This window comes from Eulemur rufifrons, chromosome 10 (assembly GCF_041146395.1).
Source record: "Eulemur rufifrons isolate Redbay chromosome 10, OSU_ERuf_1, whole genome shotgun sequence".
Lineage (NCBI taxonomy): Eukaryota > Metazoa > Chordata > Mammalia > Primates > Lemuridae > Eulemur > Eulemur rufifrons.
This window is the reverse complement of record NC_090992.1, coordinates 36683029-36699314: the sequence shown is the minus strand read 5'-3', so window position 1 is coordinate 36699314 and position 16286 is coordinate 36683029.

Below are 16286 nucleotides of genomic sequence, written 5' to 3'. Positions count from 1 at the left end.
GTCCTGCCGTCCTGCCGCTGAGGAGGGAGCAGGAAGGTCAGCTGTGGGCTTTGGTGCCAGGCCCACGAGGTTGCCCCCGTGGCGCGAGTCTGGGCTCGCTGTGGCACCTCTCTGGGGCCACCGCTCGGAGGTAGAGAGTTCCTGCTTCCAGAACAGATTTGGGTGGCAGGAGACTGTGTCTGCTGCCCCCCTGGCGGTGTCTCCAGTGCCCCAAGCCTGTCCCAGACCCTGGCCCTGGTCCTCGCCGAGCCCCCTGCCTGAGCCCTCCTGCCTGACGTCACCGATATCACCGGGGCCCTGGGCACACAGAACAAAGCAGCAACCTCCTCACTCTCTGAATTCTTAGCAGATTTATTTTTCTTTTTAACCAGAGGTTCTGGCATATTTTACTCTTAGGGCTTTACTAGGGCTGCCAGATTTACTACACAAACAAAAATACAGAATACTCCATTCAATCTGAATTTCAGATAAATGACAAATACTCTTTTTAGTATAACTATGTCCCAAATGTTGCGCACGATATCCTTATATTTTATCTGGCAGCCTTATCCTTTACTCTCCCCACAACGATCGAGGACCTCAAGGGGCTTTGGTTCATGCGGGTTGATCAATGTTGATATTTACTGTATTAGAAACTAAGAAAAATTGTTAAACTTTTTGTTTATCAATTTATTTTTCAAAATAATAAACTTTACATGTTTACATAACTTGTTTTTATGAAAAATGGCTACTTCTTTTCAAAATCAAAAAAAAACCATCCATGAGAAAGCGGTGCTGTGCACGTTTGCACATCTCGTTGACTGCAAACAGCTGGAGCCTCATAGCTGCTCCTTCACTCAGTTTGTTGCGACACGTGATTTTTGTTGAACTACGTGAAGAAAATCTGGCCTCACACAGATACGTAGTCAGAAAAGGGAGGAGTATTTTAATAGTCTTTTCAGATAACTATGAATATTTTTCTTTGCTTTCACATAGAAACTCAGCAAGTGGTCATTTCTTCGACTTCAGTCACTGTGTGGATCTGAGCTCACATGATGAACTTTTCATACGTGGTTACATGAAAATCCATCAGTCTACCTTGTTCGAATGGCTCCTTTGCCCATGTGAGATTTCGTAACAACATGCACGGTTTTGTGACGACATGCATGGCCGTTTGGAGAACGTCGGTTCACTCGTCTTCCGTATGTTGACCCAGCTCGTATTCAACAGCTAAACCCCACACTGGGTGACGCCGCTGCTGGCCAGCTCCTCAGAGGAGTCCCTAAGTGTCGGCTCCTGGTGCTGACACAAGTTTCCTGACCCTCGGAGCTGCACGTGACAGCTGGAATCGCATCACGGGCAGCAATTCCTGTTAGATGTCCATGAGGGGACAGCTTACTTTGTTCATTTTCAAGAAAATGTCTGGCACAGGCACCAGTCTGAATAACCCTAGTCTGCCAGTTCTTTCACGTAGAATCAGCAGAGCGTAAGCGAGTGGCTAGTTGAGCTGACAACTCAGGCAGTCGCGTGTCCCTTTCCTCCGGGCCAAGTGTGGCGCATGGGCACGCCCTGTGCACACCTCACACATCATCACACAGAACGTCACAAGTGTGCCCTCGAGGGGCACGATCAGAGCAATCAATGCGTGCACTCAGCAAGGACACGTGTGTGCTGGAGGAGACTCTAATGGCCGCTAGGACAGTTGTGCCAGGGAGCTTCGCCCACCGACCTCGGCATCCTCAGGGTGGGGTGCATATGAAGGTGAGGCTTCCCTGAGAAGGCGACATTTAAGCAAAGCCCTGGCCAGAAGGAGGGAGCGGGCCGGGCCGTCTGGACGCTTAAGGGAAGCACAGCAGGTGCAAGGTGCCGAGGCGTGAGCCGGCCTCCGGGCTCCGCCGACAGCGCGTGGGATTCAGCCACACCCGAGATGTCCCTGAGCACCGGCCGTGTGCCCGGCGCTGTCTGGGACCCTCATGGAGATCACTCCAGTGAGAGGAGAGACACAATGAGTACAAGCAGGTAAACTAACAAATCTGTGGCGAGTCTGGAAGGGTGAGAAAACTACAGCAGGGGACAGGGACAGGGAGTGACAGGGCGGCTGTCGTTAAGACGGCAGCCAGGGCAGGCCTCTCTGAGGAGGCGGCGCGGGGAAGAGGTGGGAGCTCCGCCGGGTTCATTCCACTTCACAGACAGGAAACTGGGCTTCCGGGGCCACCAAGCTGCCCAAGAGCACGTAGCTGTTTATGAAGGAGCTGGGGGCCACGTCTCTGAGACGCCACCCCAGACACCTCCCTGTGCGCTCATGCCAGCAGGGTCCAGAACTCAGGGAGGAGCCTGCTGGAGCCAAGCAGGCTTCACTGCACAGCAAACAGCAGCGAGAACATCCACAGCAGCAGTAACAGCAGCACCGCCCTGAGCACTTCACGCCCTGAAGCCTCACAAGTGCCCTGTGGGCGGAGTACTGTTAATATCCCCATTTTATAGACGAGGAACACTGAGGCTCAGAGAGCATGTCTCACACTCAGGGCCACAGGCACACTGACTCTAACACCATAACTTTTATTTTCACAATTTCCAATACGAAAGACTTTAGTGTTTAATGTTGGCATACGCATGCTAACATCCTTTTCTTAAACATCTTCATTGAGACATAACTCTCATTCCACACAATTCACCCATTTAAAGTGTACAATTCAGTAGTTTTTAGTAAACGTACAGGGCAATGCAATCGTCAAGACAATCAATTTTAGAACATTTTTATCACCCCAAAAGAAACCCCGTGTTCCCTGGCAGCCACGGACCTACTTTCTGCCTCTGCGGCTTTGCCTATCTGGACACGTCACACACGGGGACGCTGTGATAGCGGGCCCGCTGCGCTGGCTGCTTCCCCCGAGCGAAATGTTCTCAAGGTGCCCCGCGTCAGCGACCTGCCAGTTCGTCCTTCCTTCTACGGCTGGATAACAGACCCCATGGGGTCCCCGTGGGGACGACCCCATTTTGTTCATCCACCCATCAGCTGGCGGGCATCTGGGCTGTTTCCACTTTTCGGCACACGTTGATGTTGCGCAAGATTGCAAACCACACTGCCACGTCCACACCCGTGTGGACAGGTCACCTCCTCCCTGTGCTCAGAAACAAGTCAGTCACGATCTGAGGAGCCAGAGGTTCCATGCCACGCTGGGCCAAGCGTGTTTTACGGGGTTTTATGACGGAAAGCTTCTAGCAGAAGCAGAGAGCGTGGTCCAGTGACCACCACCCCACCCGCCCCCGACGTGCCCACCACAGCTCCCGGCCAGGAACAGTCTGCTCTTGCCGGCAACGCACACGCTGGCCGCTCGGCGAGTGGGGCTGCCGGCCCCAGGGCCCGGTGCCCTGCGGGGCTGTCAGGAAGGGGTGCTGGCACCAAGCCCTGCTGGGGATTCGTCCGCTGGGCAGCTGCCCGGATGCTCCTGGCCACACTGCCAGCCTCCCGCCATTAAAGACGCTGGCCTGCGCTTGGGCAGTGTTATCTCTGGGTTGATACCGTCCCCGTAGAGCCAGAGAGGCGGAAAGGCCTCCTGGGGGTCGGGGAGGGGGATACGCCTTCCCTGTCCCCCACCTTGGAATCCCCTCCATCCAGTAAGTTCCAGAAACAGCTTAGAAAGAGCTAGAGTTGGGGAAACAGAGGCCCAGGCAGTGCTGGGGACTTACGCACAGCAAGCACGTGGCTGGGAACTGCGTCTGCTCCTCTCCGGGCCCGTTTCCTCAGTGGTGGACAACCCAGGACACGGATGACATGGGGAAGGGGCTGAGCTGCCCCTTGCAAGCACCCTGCTTGGCTCCTCCCAGCAACGCCCGTTTTACAGATGGGGAGACTGAGGCTCAGTAGGAAGCAGGTTTCATTTGGGATCACACAGGGAGGCCAACACAGAAAAGCTCTCGGGTTCCTGGATCATTACTTCCCCTGGACTTGGGATGAGGGTTGCCAGAGGACGGAGCTTCCAACGGGAGGGCTGAGGAGGGGAAAAAGAAACTCACTATTTTGATGTTGCTGTTTTGTTCTTTGACTTTTCCCTTTTTGGCCCTTGCTCTGTGCCAGTCCCAGGGGGAGTATAGCCAAGTTTATGCGGTTGTTTTCCGCCTCACAACAGCTGTGAGAGGAGGGAGGGTCAGCCCCATTTTATAGATAGGGAAACTGAGGCTAGGAGAGAAAAATTAACAGGCTCACAGCTAAACAGCAAGCAAGTGGCAGAGCCAGGCAAGGGCCCCAAGCTGCCGACCCAAGTCCACACCCTTCCTGCTGCCCAAGAGAGATTTCATTTAGGAAGGGGGAGGGAAAGGCCAAGACAAGAAGGGCCTGGAGCAGGGAGAAGCCATCAGAAAAACCAGAGCTCCTGCCCCCTCATCAGTCCCCCAGGCTGCCAACACTGCCCACCTACCATTTCTGGAAGGTACTGAGCTCCTTCACGCCCCTGGGCTTTTACACATGCTGTTCCTTCTGCCTAGAATGCTCTTCCCAACATAGGATGTATTAATATTATTTGTATTCCAAGGCTTAGCTCAAATGTCTCTTCCTCCAGGAAGCCCTCTTGGGCTGGAGTGTCTCCTCAGGCCCTCGAGCCCCCTGCGCTTTCCTCCTTCTGGGCACTGATGATGCTGGCTTGCTCAGGGGTGGGCCTAGAAGCTTCTGGGGCCAGACACTCTGAGGTTCTGCAGCCAATGAACCTCTCTAGGAGGAAGGGAAGCTGGTGGCTTAGCTTCTATCAGAGCTGGAGGGTTTGCAAATTATTAATAATAGGCTGAGTACATTCTTTTGGGAATGTGCCTAAATGTTTTGACCTCCACTTTCAATGTTCCTGCAGCTGAGAGAAGGGCGCCCCTGTCTGAGGTCCATGGGGGGGGGCAGCGTAGGAGCCAAGCCCTGTCCCCAGCCCCAGCCCTCCCCCAAGGCAGCTCTCCAAGGCCCAGGCTGCACAGGGACAGGTGCTCCTTAGAGACCTCAGCCGAGCTCCTGAGGGGCACCCAAGGGGGCAGAACACCCCTTCGCAGCCTGGTGCGCCTGGTGGGCGGAGGGGAGTGAAAGGGGGCAGAGGGGCGGGGCTTCCGAAGCAGTGGGGGGGGGGGGGGAGCGCCTGGGAGAGGCCTGCAGGGCAGCCAGGGAGGCGGGAGAGGGGACCCATGGGGCTTCAGGAGGGGTGGCCTCAGCCTGATCCCCTGGGCATACCGGGCCGCAGCGGCATCTGCTGCAGCCGCTCCTCACGGACCACCGCACGCTTATGCCACCCCCACTCTCAGTCACTTCCTCTTGTCCTCAGTAGGTTTCCCGAACAGTCTAACCCTGTGTGCCCCGGGACCTGGGGCCAGGGTTCCCGAGGAAGGTCACCGCAGTCTACACCCTGAGGCCTGGAGTCACTGGGGAGGGTGGAGGGGCCTCTGGAGACAGAGTCAGTCGAGGCACTGTGACCCAGCTTCCCCTCACTCAGGAGGCTGCCTGTCCGGGGCCAGCCGCAGGCAAGGGAAGGACCAGCGCTGAGGGCTGCGTGGGTGACACCGGGGCAGGGAGCTGGTCTGTGAGGCCCACGTGCCTGGGTCTTGCAGCCCTCCCAGGGAGGGAGACTGCCCCTAAAGCCTTGGCGGGTGCAGGCCTGGGCCCCTGGTCCCAGCTCCCTGGCCCTGGACTCTGCCAACGCCTACTAGACACCCCCCACAGGTGCCGCCTCCCTGCCCGCCCCAGCGTTCTCCCCCGTGCCCCCCCACCAGGGCTCCCCGAGCTGGCTTCGTTCCAAGCATCTTTGGGAAGATACTTGCTCAGTGCCTGCGGCTTCCCTGGGCCTCCCATCGCCAGCCCTCGGTGGCAGCGCCACTGTCGGTGCCGGGCCCTGGCCGTGCGCCCGGCACCGGACTCTGCAGGCGGCGCCCACGCTCCACCTTGAGCCCAGAAGGCCTTGGCAGAGCCTGGCCAAGCCTGCGCCCTGCCCTTCCTCCTCCCCGCGCCCGGCCTGCGTTCCTGGGGTGGACCCAGGTTCCCACAGGCAGGGAGTCTGTCCCTGGGCAGGCATTGCTCGGGAGAGGCATCAAGGACCAGTCTAGAGGTTTCCGAGGACCCAGGAGCCAGTGCCAGAGGAAAGAGCACACACGCCGGCTTCCTCAGGCCCCGGACCAGCAGGGAAGGCGGAGGAAGGCTCAGCCGGAGCGCCGACTGCTGGCTACACATGTGCTATGTGAGGCCCGGCTTCTACTCCACCCCGTTGTGCCGCTGGTATTACTTTCCTGCTTTACAGAAGAGGAAATGGCAAAGAAGGTGGAGCAGGGACTTGCCCAAGGCCACACAGCCAGGAAATGGCACAGGCAGAACTTAGAACCAGGACCCAGTTTCCAACCCCTGAAACCAGCCTCCCCCTGCTTGGGGCCAGGGCCTGGCTTGAAGCAGAGGGTAGGCAGCGGCCCCCTGCCCGTCAGCAGGGAGGGCCCTGGATTCACAATGACCTTGCGCCCAAGTGGCCACTCAGTAGCTGCTTTGTCCCCGTGTCAGATTTATCTGGCCCTATAATTGGGCTCCTGCCTCAGTTTCCCTTGCTGCCTAGAAGGCTGGGCCCTGCTGCCTCTCCTGGGTCCCGCAGGCAGTCGGCGGCCAGGATCTCCGCAGCCCAGGATGGGCCCCCTCCCCCTTCCCGAGGGCCCTGCGGCTCACTGGGCTCCCCTGCTCCCCCTGCACAGGCCGCCCCGGGGCAGGGGTGGCGGGAAACGGCCTCCCCGCCGGATGCTCAGCACCAGCCTGGACACCTTCTACTGTAACACAGCGACATCTGGTTCTGCCTCCCAAGTGCCATCGGGGTATAAAATCCTAAGGAGGCCCAGTGGGTGCTAAGCCGAGGTCAGCACCTGCCCCTCGCCCCGGCTGTGTGCCTGCTGTGCTTTCTCACGGGCACCCCGGTTTTCAGGCGGAGGCAAGAGACAGAGGCCCGCAGCGCGCCAGAGCCCTCCTCAGGCCACCCAGTGCACAGCCCGGGTCAGCCGGGGGCTGTCCCAGGCCCAGGAGCTGCAGGAGCCGAGGCAAGGGAGGGGCCGCCGGGGGCTGGAGCTGATGACCGCTCTCTCTTCCAAACAACAGCAAGGGACGCAGCCAGACTGTCAGGACAGCTTGTTCCCACAGCTGGGCTCGAGGGCCCAGCCCGACCGCACCTCTGCTGTGCTGGGCCTGACATCTGGTCAGCTCCGTCGAGTGACCCAGGCCGGCCCTGTCCCTGCCCAGTTATTCTGGGGGATGGGACATGGCAAAGCCCGCGGCCCACCAGTCTGTGGCTGATGGAGCAGCGAGGTCCTCTCGGAGGTCAGGGGGCCCGCGCCCAGCCTCTGGGGGCGCCGCCCAGGCTGGAGGAAGAGGGCAGGGCAGGGAGGCAGGGGATGCAGGGAGGATGTTCGCACCCACTCCGCCTTTTCTCCTCCTTGGTGCTGGCCCCTGGGGGGCCGCCACCTCCACGAGGCTGCATGTGGATGCACGAAGGTGCAGGCCTGTGGCACACAGCCGTGAGTGTCAGAGCAAGAGCATCGGGGCATGACAGTGACAACCCCAGCACCGCCCATTTCTGGGGCGTTGTTCTAGGTGCTTCACACGGACTGACTTATCCATTCCTCACAGCCCCTGAGAGGTAGCTACGAATATTACCCCCATTTTACAGATGAAGCAATTGAGACCAGGGAGGTTAAGTCACTTACCCAAGGTCAAAGGGCACTTGTGGAGGGTCACCTAGGTGCTACAGAAAAGGCAGGAAAGTGGACCCTGACCAGCGAGGCCCCGTCCACCCCAGCACCGGCACCCCCGTGGATGGAAAGGGTGAAGCCTGGTTCCTCCCACGCTTGCTGGCGTCTCTCCCGAGCCCCCCAGCCTGGCTGCCAGCAGCTCCTTGGAAGCTCCAGGTGGAAAAACAATTGTGGTGTTGGCCCAGGGTGCTGGAGGGGCCAGGAGCTCCCTTTTCCGTGTCCCACCGGTGCCAAGCGGCCTGACTCGGAAGCCTGGAGTGGGGTGGGGGATGGGGCGCTTGCTCAGGAGTGGGTGGGGCCCCCACGGATTCAGAGGGGACGCTGTGGGGTGGGGGAAGCGGGTTTCTATCCCGGCCAGGCCAAAGACTGTTCCCGGCCTCCTCCCCACAGTCTGGAGGGTGGGGACAGCCCCAGCAGGCACCAGCCAATTTCCCTCCCAGTGGGAGCAAATGACCAAGTATTTACCAAGAGCCTACTAAGTGCCAACAGGCCTGTTCTGGGGACAGCACTAGGGGAACAGCCCCAATCCCTGTCCCGTTGCCATCTGGCAGGAAGAGCAGGCAAGGAAGTAAGTGATGACAAAAACGCACTCAGCCAGGTGCTGGGATTCAAAGGGGGCGCTGAGGCCTCGGGACCGAGCTCTGAGCTCACCCGGTCACCACCCTGGTCCTGCTGCTGCTCGCAGAGCACCCACCACGTGCTGGGTTGTCCCCGGGCCCACCTGACCCTCCCACCAGCCCCTCAGGTGGGTGTCGGCCTCCCCATCCCAGAGACGTGGTGGCTGAGGCTCCAAGCTGGGGAGGCACTCGTGGCGGGTCACCTGGCTAGAAGGGCAGGGTCACCTGGCTAGAAAAGGCAGCCCTAGGACCACACCCTGGATGGTCTGACCCCAGAGCCCACGGCCTCTCCCAAGCCTTTTCTGGAAACTCCTGGCATTTAGAATCATGGAGCGAGGAGGCCTTCCCCGAGGTCAGAGGACCCATCTGTCCTAAGCAGGGCAGGCAGGTTCAGGGCCCGGCCGGGGGCCACCTCCGGGGGCCACCTCCTTCTGCACTGGGGACCGCTGGGGGCCGCGCCTCGGCTGACATCCTCCTCTCTTTTACAATGATACATTATTTATCTAGTTTAAGCCACACATGTGAACTCTCAAGATAATTTTGGTCTTTGCTTTTAAACAACAACATAGTTGTAATTTAACTATTTTAGGAGGAAATGAAGCCTACACAATGTCATCTCTGTGTTTCTGAAGAAAAATGGCCACAGCGAACCATTTTCCAGCCACAGCACGATACAGCGAGGGTCTCGGTGCCCCGTGAGACACGGAGGTTTCTTGCACCCATACAAACGGCCCCAGGCTGACATTGTGCTGTCCCTGCTGTCCTTGTGTCTGCTTGTAATGGTTGTTTTTTCTCCTCCCATATTGTCGAGCTATTATTTCTAAAAGCACTTACGATGTGCGCTGGGAAGTAGAAAACAGGCTTGATGCATCTTGTGGGTGGCTGGATTGTCAGTAGTTCTCTACGAGCAGAGCTCAATAACAAGGGGATTTTTCTCAAGAATAATTATTATACTTATCGAACTAGGGAAGTTCTGGGAACTCAAGGATTGAGATCAGGGACTTGACGTGGCCTGGCCGCCAGCCTGTGCAGCAGTCCTGTGAAAAGCAGAGAAAGGCTCCACCTCCTCGAGACACTTCGCTGCTGTCTGCTGGAAAGTTGTCCTAACCGGTACACAAAGATACTGTAGCTACTGTGTAATAGCAGCCTTGAAGGTGTGCAGTGCACAACCTGTGTAGCTGCTCATGGCAGCCCTGTGTTGACATCACCAGGATTTCCTCTTTTTCTATCACGGTTTTTTTTTTTTTTAATCTTTTTCCCCCTCCATTTTACTCCTTCCTACTTCAGACAGGCTTTCTCTTTGTGGTACGAAACTTGGGTGCTCTAAAATTCAGTAACTCAGAAGATAAGGTCCCATCCCTTCCCACCCCAAAATGAAAAAGGACACACTCTGGTCCAGCTTGAGTCACGTTATGTCACTAAACCATCCCTGAGATAAGAGAAATGTATTAATAATACGTATCAGTTAGCTTGGACAAGGTTATGTCACCAAAACAAGCCACCCCTCAGCCCCCGAAGCTTAAACAACAAAGGTTTATTTCTCGGTCATGCTGTTTGTCAACCCCAGTTTGACGAGCCCTACTCGTCTTGCACTTTCAGGGACCCAGACTCCCAGATGCCACATCTCAAAGCTCCCACCATCAACGGGGCAAAGGAACGTGGAATCTCACGCTGGCTCCCCCTGGAAGGCACACACGCCACTGTGCTCACGGGTCATCGAACAAGACCTGCCTGGTCTAAGCTCAGAGGGGACAGCGGGCGGCGGTCCTGCCCAGCGGGGAGGGAGGACGCTGGACTAGGATTATCTGAACTTGAATCCCAGGCTCCTCCTGGGGCAGCAGGGACTGGCGGGGCGTGGGCAGGGCACGGTGACTGTTACAGCCTGCCATTGAGGAGGGGGAGTTCCTCAAGGAAGGGAGGGGGTGCCAGCTGGCCCCAAACCCCCAGCCACGGCGGCAGCCAAGAGTCAGCCGGCGGCGGGAGGCGGGGGCCACGTGTGAGCGAGACAGCATGGAGCGGCCACACCCAGCCTCGGGACGCTGCAGCCAGCGGGAGCCCTGAGGGACCCAAAGGCACAAGAGCTCCCAGGAAGAAACAAACATACTCGGGTCCAGAGAAAAGCCTGCGAGTGGCGTGGCCTGAACGCCACGTGACGCCTCGTAGACGTGGAGCTCTGTATTTGTTCCCACCTTTGGGCGAGAGGTGGTCGTGGGTGGGCAGAGGTGCTGGGTCAGGAATGATCACCCACGGCCCTTCCTGCGCCCCTTACTAGGTTTCCCAACCCCGTGTGACGGACAGGCCACCAGCACTTGGATCAGTCAAGGGACCTGCCCAAACCCAGCAGCCAATCAGGAGCCCTGAGGTCCCGAGCAGCTACCCGCGCCAGGCTGGTTGGCATCTCAGCAGAGCCGCGGTCCCCCCCCCCCCACCCCGGCGAGCGGGCAGGGCCGTCGGGGCTGGGAAGCTGAGGGCAGAGAGCAGGGGTCCTTTAAAAGGACGATGAGCGTGACACGTGACCGAGGAACTCGGGAACCAAATGGGCGTCTTCCTGCTTGTGTTTAAGGCACATTCCTGAGCTCCAAAAGGAGAAATAAAAGTGCTCCCTTGTCTGCGAGCGAAGAGACAGCAGTACTGTGGCGTAACTAGGACCAGATGGGCTCCAGGAATTTCCAAAGGCCTTTTAGCATATTAGACAAAATAGCCTCCCAGACACACGCGCAACTTTGGCCGCCTGGTGTCAGTTACTGAGACCACAGACCAGACCGGCGGCTGCACGCACGGGCTGGAGGGTCTGAGAAGGCAGCGGGCCTCCGGCAGGGCCCCTGCCCCCTGCCCTGGGCCCCGGCGGGAGCCCCCGTCGCACGGACCCTTCCCCAGAGTTCCGAGACCAGGGCGCACCCGGAGTCCAGACTCTCAGAGCGGGGAAGGGGAGGGGAAGCCCCAGACGGCTCCGCGGGACCCCCCCACGCACAAGCGCCGGCCACACACCTTCTGGGAGGGGCAGGGCACGCCCCTCAGGGCACCCAGAGGTGGAGTGAGCGCAGCCAGCTAGGTGCCAGGCTCTGCGATGCCCCAGGGCTCCGCTGTCCCGGCTCTGCCCTCCTGGCTGGGAGACCCTCAGCAGGCCACCAGACGTCTATGCCAGGGACCCAGAAGGGCTCCATTTGTGTTGGCCGCTGCTGTGATGATCTTTGGATGGCTCTGGCTGCGAACAGTCCTTCCTCGCTCTGACCTGAGTAACACCTGAGTCATATAATTAGCTAGTGTAACCGAGTGCCAGGCACCCGATGGGGTAAACAAGTGACCCCGAAGGTGGGGCGCCCCTTGCCCAGGGCCGCACAGCTAGTGAGTGTGAACCCGAGCTCCAGCTACCGTGGACACTGCCTGCCTGAACCGGCATCCCCGGCGTCCCATGGCACAAGGCTCCCTGTCTCTCTGGGTCTCCATTTCCCCGTCTGTGCAACGAGACGTTGGACTACACAAGCCAGGAGGGTCCTTCCCACGCTGACCTTCTGGACCCCAATCCTGTCCTCAAATGACCCAGAGATGCAGCAGGCCACGGTCCTGCCCTGGGGAAACTTTGAGTCCAGCAGGAAGGGAGACGTGGTCTGTGTCCCAGCACCCAGCACAGGGCCTGGCACCCAGAAAACAGCAGAGAGGTCACTGCGTACGGCGGTCATTGAATAACACCGTTTCGCTCATCACTGTGGTATAACGTTGATGAGAAAAAGTCAGTTCCAGCCCAGGGCCACTGTCTGTGTGGAGTTTGCACGTTCTCCTCACGTCCCTGTGGGTTTTCTCGGGCGAGTCTGGTTTCCTGCCGCATCCCGAGGTGCACACGTTAGGTGAACCGGCGTGCCACGCGGCCCGGGCGCGCACACACGCTCTCCACGCGTGGCGCCCCTGCCAGCCCTGAGCCTTGCCGTGTGCTCCTGGCACGGGCGTTAGCCACCCAAGACCCTAAACTGGAATAACTGCGTAGATGATTGTCTTGTTTTTATTAGTCTTTCTTAAATGTACATACAGCTCACATTTATTTCAATGTTTAGTATTAGAAGTATTTTGGGTCTTTATTTAGAAGTTTGGTGGTGTTTCTGTGGCCAGAAATATGCTGTAGGAACTTAACGCTTATTTATACCAATTAGCCTGTGGTGAACTTGGTTTTATTACACATTGTTTTGCTTAAGTCACAGTTTCCAAGAACCTATGGATGACGTTAAGTGAGGAGTTACTGTGCTATTTTGCAGCTCAGTGACGGGGAGGCCGGGGGTTGACACGGATGTCCACAACCTCTGCCCCTCGGCAACAGAAGGGCTGAGGATCAGGTGCGGTTCTGAGGCTTAAACAGGTTCGTTCATCCCCACAACCACGTTGTGAGGCCGGCACCAGTGTGCTCCCCATTTTACAGGTGGGAAAACTGAGGCACAGAGAGCTGTCACTTGCCCATGGTCACATGGAGAGTAGGTGCAGGAGTGGGACTTGGGTCTGCTGTCCTGGCTCCTGGCCTGTGCGTGCACCCATCACGATAGCTGGCTTCTGAGGGAGCCGCCCTCTGAGGACCAGCAGGGTGGCCTGTGAGTTCTGGGTGGGATTTCCAGCTGGGCCTGGGTGTGAGGGGACCCAGACTGGTGCTTTACCTGCCTGGCCTCCTGTACCCTCACCCAGCCCAGGGAGGGAAGGGATTGTCATCCCCATTTACAAAGCGGGAAACTGAGGCACTAAGCCATGAAGTCATTTGCCCATAGTCACTGAGGGCCTAGATGCAAACACAGATCTGACTCCAGGCCTGACTTGTCCCCGTACAAGGCTGCCTCCCCGAGGGAAGATGGCTGTCCTCCCACAGTTTGGAGACTGTGACCAGCCCGGCCCCATCCCAGGGAGGCTCCCTGCATCCCAGAGGCCAGGCCTGGGGTGTGCCGCCGGGTCCTGGGCCGAACAGACCCCGTGAGCTCTCCAGCCAGTAGCCTGGAGCCACGGGGGCCCGAGGGGGCTCAGGCCCGAGGCTGGTGAGCGTGAGGGCCGGGTGCAGCTGGCCTGGGGTTCTGACCTAAGGGGGCCGCCCCCACGGCCCAAAAAGATGCCCGAAACTAGAGACGGAGAAATGACTCTGCCCGGTTCCTGGGCCGAAGAGGCGACGAGAACAGGCAAGTTATCGTGCGCCTGCTGCATGCCGGCCTCACTCCCACCAGCTCGCAGATTCCCCTGCAGAGGAGGAGGAAGGGGAGGTCATCTTCCTGGAGTCACACCGCAGAGGTGTGGCGGAGGCAGGACTGGCACTGGCCAACTCTGGAACCCACGTTCTTTCACCACAGGCCACACCCCAGCCCGGAAAGGTCACGGCTCCGGCCCACCCTGTCCGCTGCGCCTCAGCACTAGCAATAGCAAGCAGTCCAGAGGAGAACACCCAGGGCGGTGGTGGTGACCGCTCTGCCACTAAGCCACGAGCGGCTGTGGGCAAGGGCCTGTGGGCCTCTCCAAGCCTCAGTTTCCCAGTCTGTACAACGGAGCTCAAGGTCCTCGCCCCAGGAGGCTGCTGTGAGGATGACGAAGGATTGGGCGCAAGAGGGCGGTGTGGCACTTGCCGTGTGGGGGCGGGGGTCCCCGTGGTCTCTTGCTGATGTCAGGTCTGGCACACGCTCACCATGCCATTCCCAGTAAGGAGGCTGTCAGGGGAAGAGGCCGGGAGGCCCAGGTTCTGGTTCCAGTTTGCTTGCCAGGGCGTGGCGGTCTCCCTGGGCCTCAGTCTCCCTATCAGCAAATTGAAGACGCTGCGGGCCCCCACCGAGCCGGGACGAGCAGGCCCTCTCGAAGGACAGCTTCCTCCTCGAGCACCCCGGCACGCCCGTCCAGCCGCAGCAGCCGAGGCTGGGCTGTGCCCTCTGCACCAGGGGCAGGACAGGCGGTCTGCCGGGCGCCCAGCTCCGGCTGTGCACACACCGATGTGTAGAAGAATTCACTTTGTACTTCGAAAACCCAAGCTGAAAGCTGAATGCCTTTTAGAAAGTCCGGTGTTTGCCAGCAGAGCAGTGTTTCAGGGGCGGAGCGTGGGGTCTTGCAGGCCCCGGCCCGAGCAGACGGCCGTTTGCCCACAACTGCGGCTCTTCCCTCCCCCGGCCCTGCCGCCACCGCCAAGGAGCCTTGGATGTCTGCCTTTGCCCTCTGGGTCCCCATCTCATCTGGACAGTGGGGCTACTGGCGAAGGTGTGAGCGGGGTGTGTGCGTGTGTGTGTGTGTGCGTGTGTGTGTGTGTGCGCACGTGTGTGTGTGTGCAAGTCCAGGTCACGGGAGGGACGCCATCGCCATGCTCACCGGGACACTCTGCCTAGGGTCTGGCTGTGGGTAAAGGGCACAGCTTTGGAGCCAGATGAACTTGGGGCCATTCCCTGGCTTTGCCATTGCCTGACAGCGTGGCCTTGGACAAGCCACTTCCTCGCTGAGTCTCTGCTTCCTCATCTGTGAAACGGTGATGACGACAGCGATGACGGGTAACTCGATTGAGCGCTTACCCTGTGCTTTAAGCACGTTGCAAATATTAACTCATTTAATTCTCATCACACCCATGAGGTAGGTGCTAACATCCCCACTTTGCAGATGAGTAAACTAAGGCACAGAGGTAAAGTCGCCCAGCTAGCATGGGAGGGGCGGGGACTAACGCCAGGCCGGCGAGGGACGGAGCCCGAGCGTTCACCACTGCACCCTGCGGCCTCCCTAACAAGCATGTGCCAGTATCACTCCTGGCGGCACAGAGCCTCCGCACGCTGGCCTGGAGCAGGGTGTCCCCAGCCAGCGCTGGCTGAGCTGAATGAAACCAACTCAGGGCAGGCTGCCCTGGGGGAGTTCCTGGCCCTAAACCTTAAACATGCGGCTGAGGAGCCTGGGCGGCACCGGAAGTCTTCCTTCGGATCTGCCCGGAGTCCTGCTGGGCTGGGAGGGCACCGTGCCAGCACTGCCTTTGTTTCTGCCCAAGGCGGCAGGGAGGGTCCCCTCATCCTGGCCTCTGTCCCCCACCAGGGCCCTATTTGCCTGGCCTGGGGGGTCTCGTGGGGGGCGAGATTACAACTGGGTGCTGCTGCTTCCAGCTGGAGAGCCCCTTAATGGGCCCCACGTGGAGAACAGAGCCATGAGACTCCGAAGACGACATCTCTTCCCCGGGGCCTGGGCAGCTCAGCGTCCCCGCATGGAACAAGGCCACACCTCCCAAGCTCTCCCCAGATCAGGCGTGTGACGGCCAGTCATCCCCAGCCCGTCCCCACACGTTCCCTGGGCTGCCCGACCCAAACCCTCGGCCACTTCAAGAGGCTGGCCTGGTCCCCTAGGATGTGTGTGGCCTGGGGTATAATTTCTACACAGCAAAATACACAAATCCTACCAACAGCTCTAAACACTCCACCTCGACTGGCCTCGATTCTTCTGCCTGACCTACAGGACAACCGTCATCGTCGCAGCTGGCAGCCACCGGGTGCAAAGTGCCACACAGGCCGAGTGCCTTCCGGGTCCTGCAGCTTTTATTTCTGGAAACCCCCTCGGATACGCATCTTTCATGGGGACTCAGCTCACGGACTCTGGAGCTGAGGCCGTGGTTCACACCCTTCTCCCTCCACTGAGGAGCTGGGGGCTCTCAGCCAGTAACTAAGCCCGTCTATGCCTCAGTTTCTGCACCTGTGAAAGGGGGATAAAAACAGCTCTCACCTCAGGGTGCTACGAGGTTCAGGTGAGTCCCGCAGAGGCCCTGGGACAGGCCTGGCCCCCTCCCTGCCACCTCCATGTCCTCGCGCCTAGGACCCTGCCTGACCCTCGAGGGGTCACCCTGCTCTCCACCTCAGCTGTGTCACTGGCACTAGGGATGCCCTGATCACTCTGCCAGGCCAAGGACAAGGTTCTGCTTTCCCCACCTGCCTGCACACCCCAGTCACCCCCGCCGAGCCCCCTCCTGGGACAGCCGCACCCAGG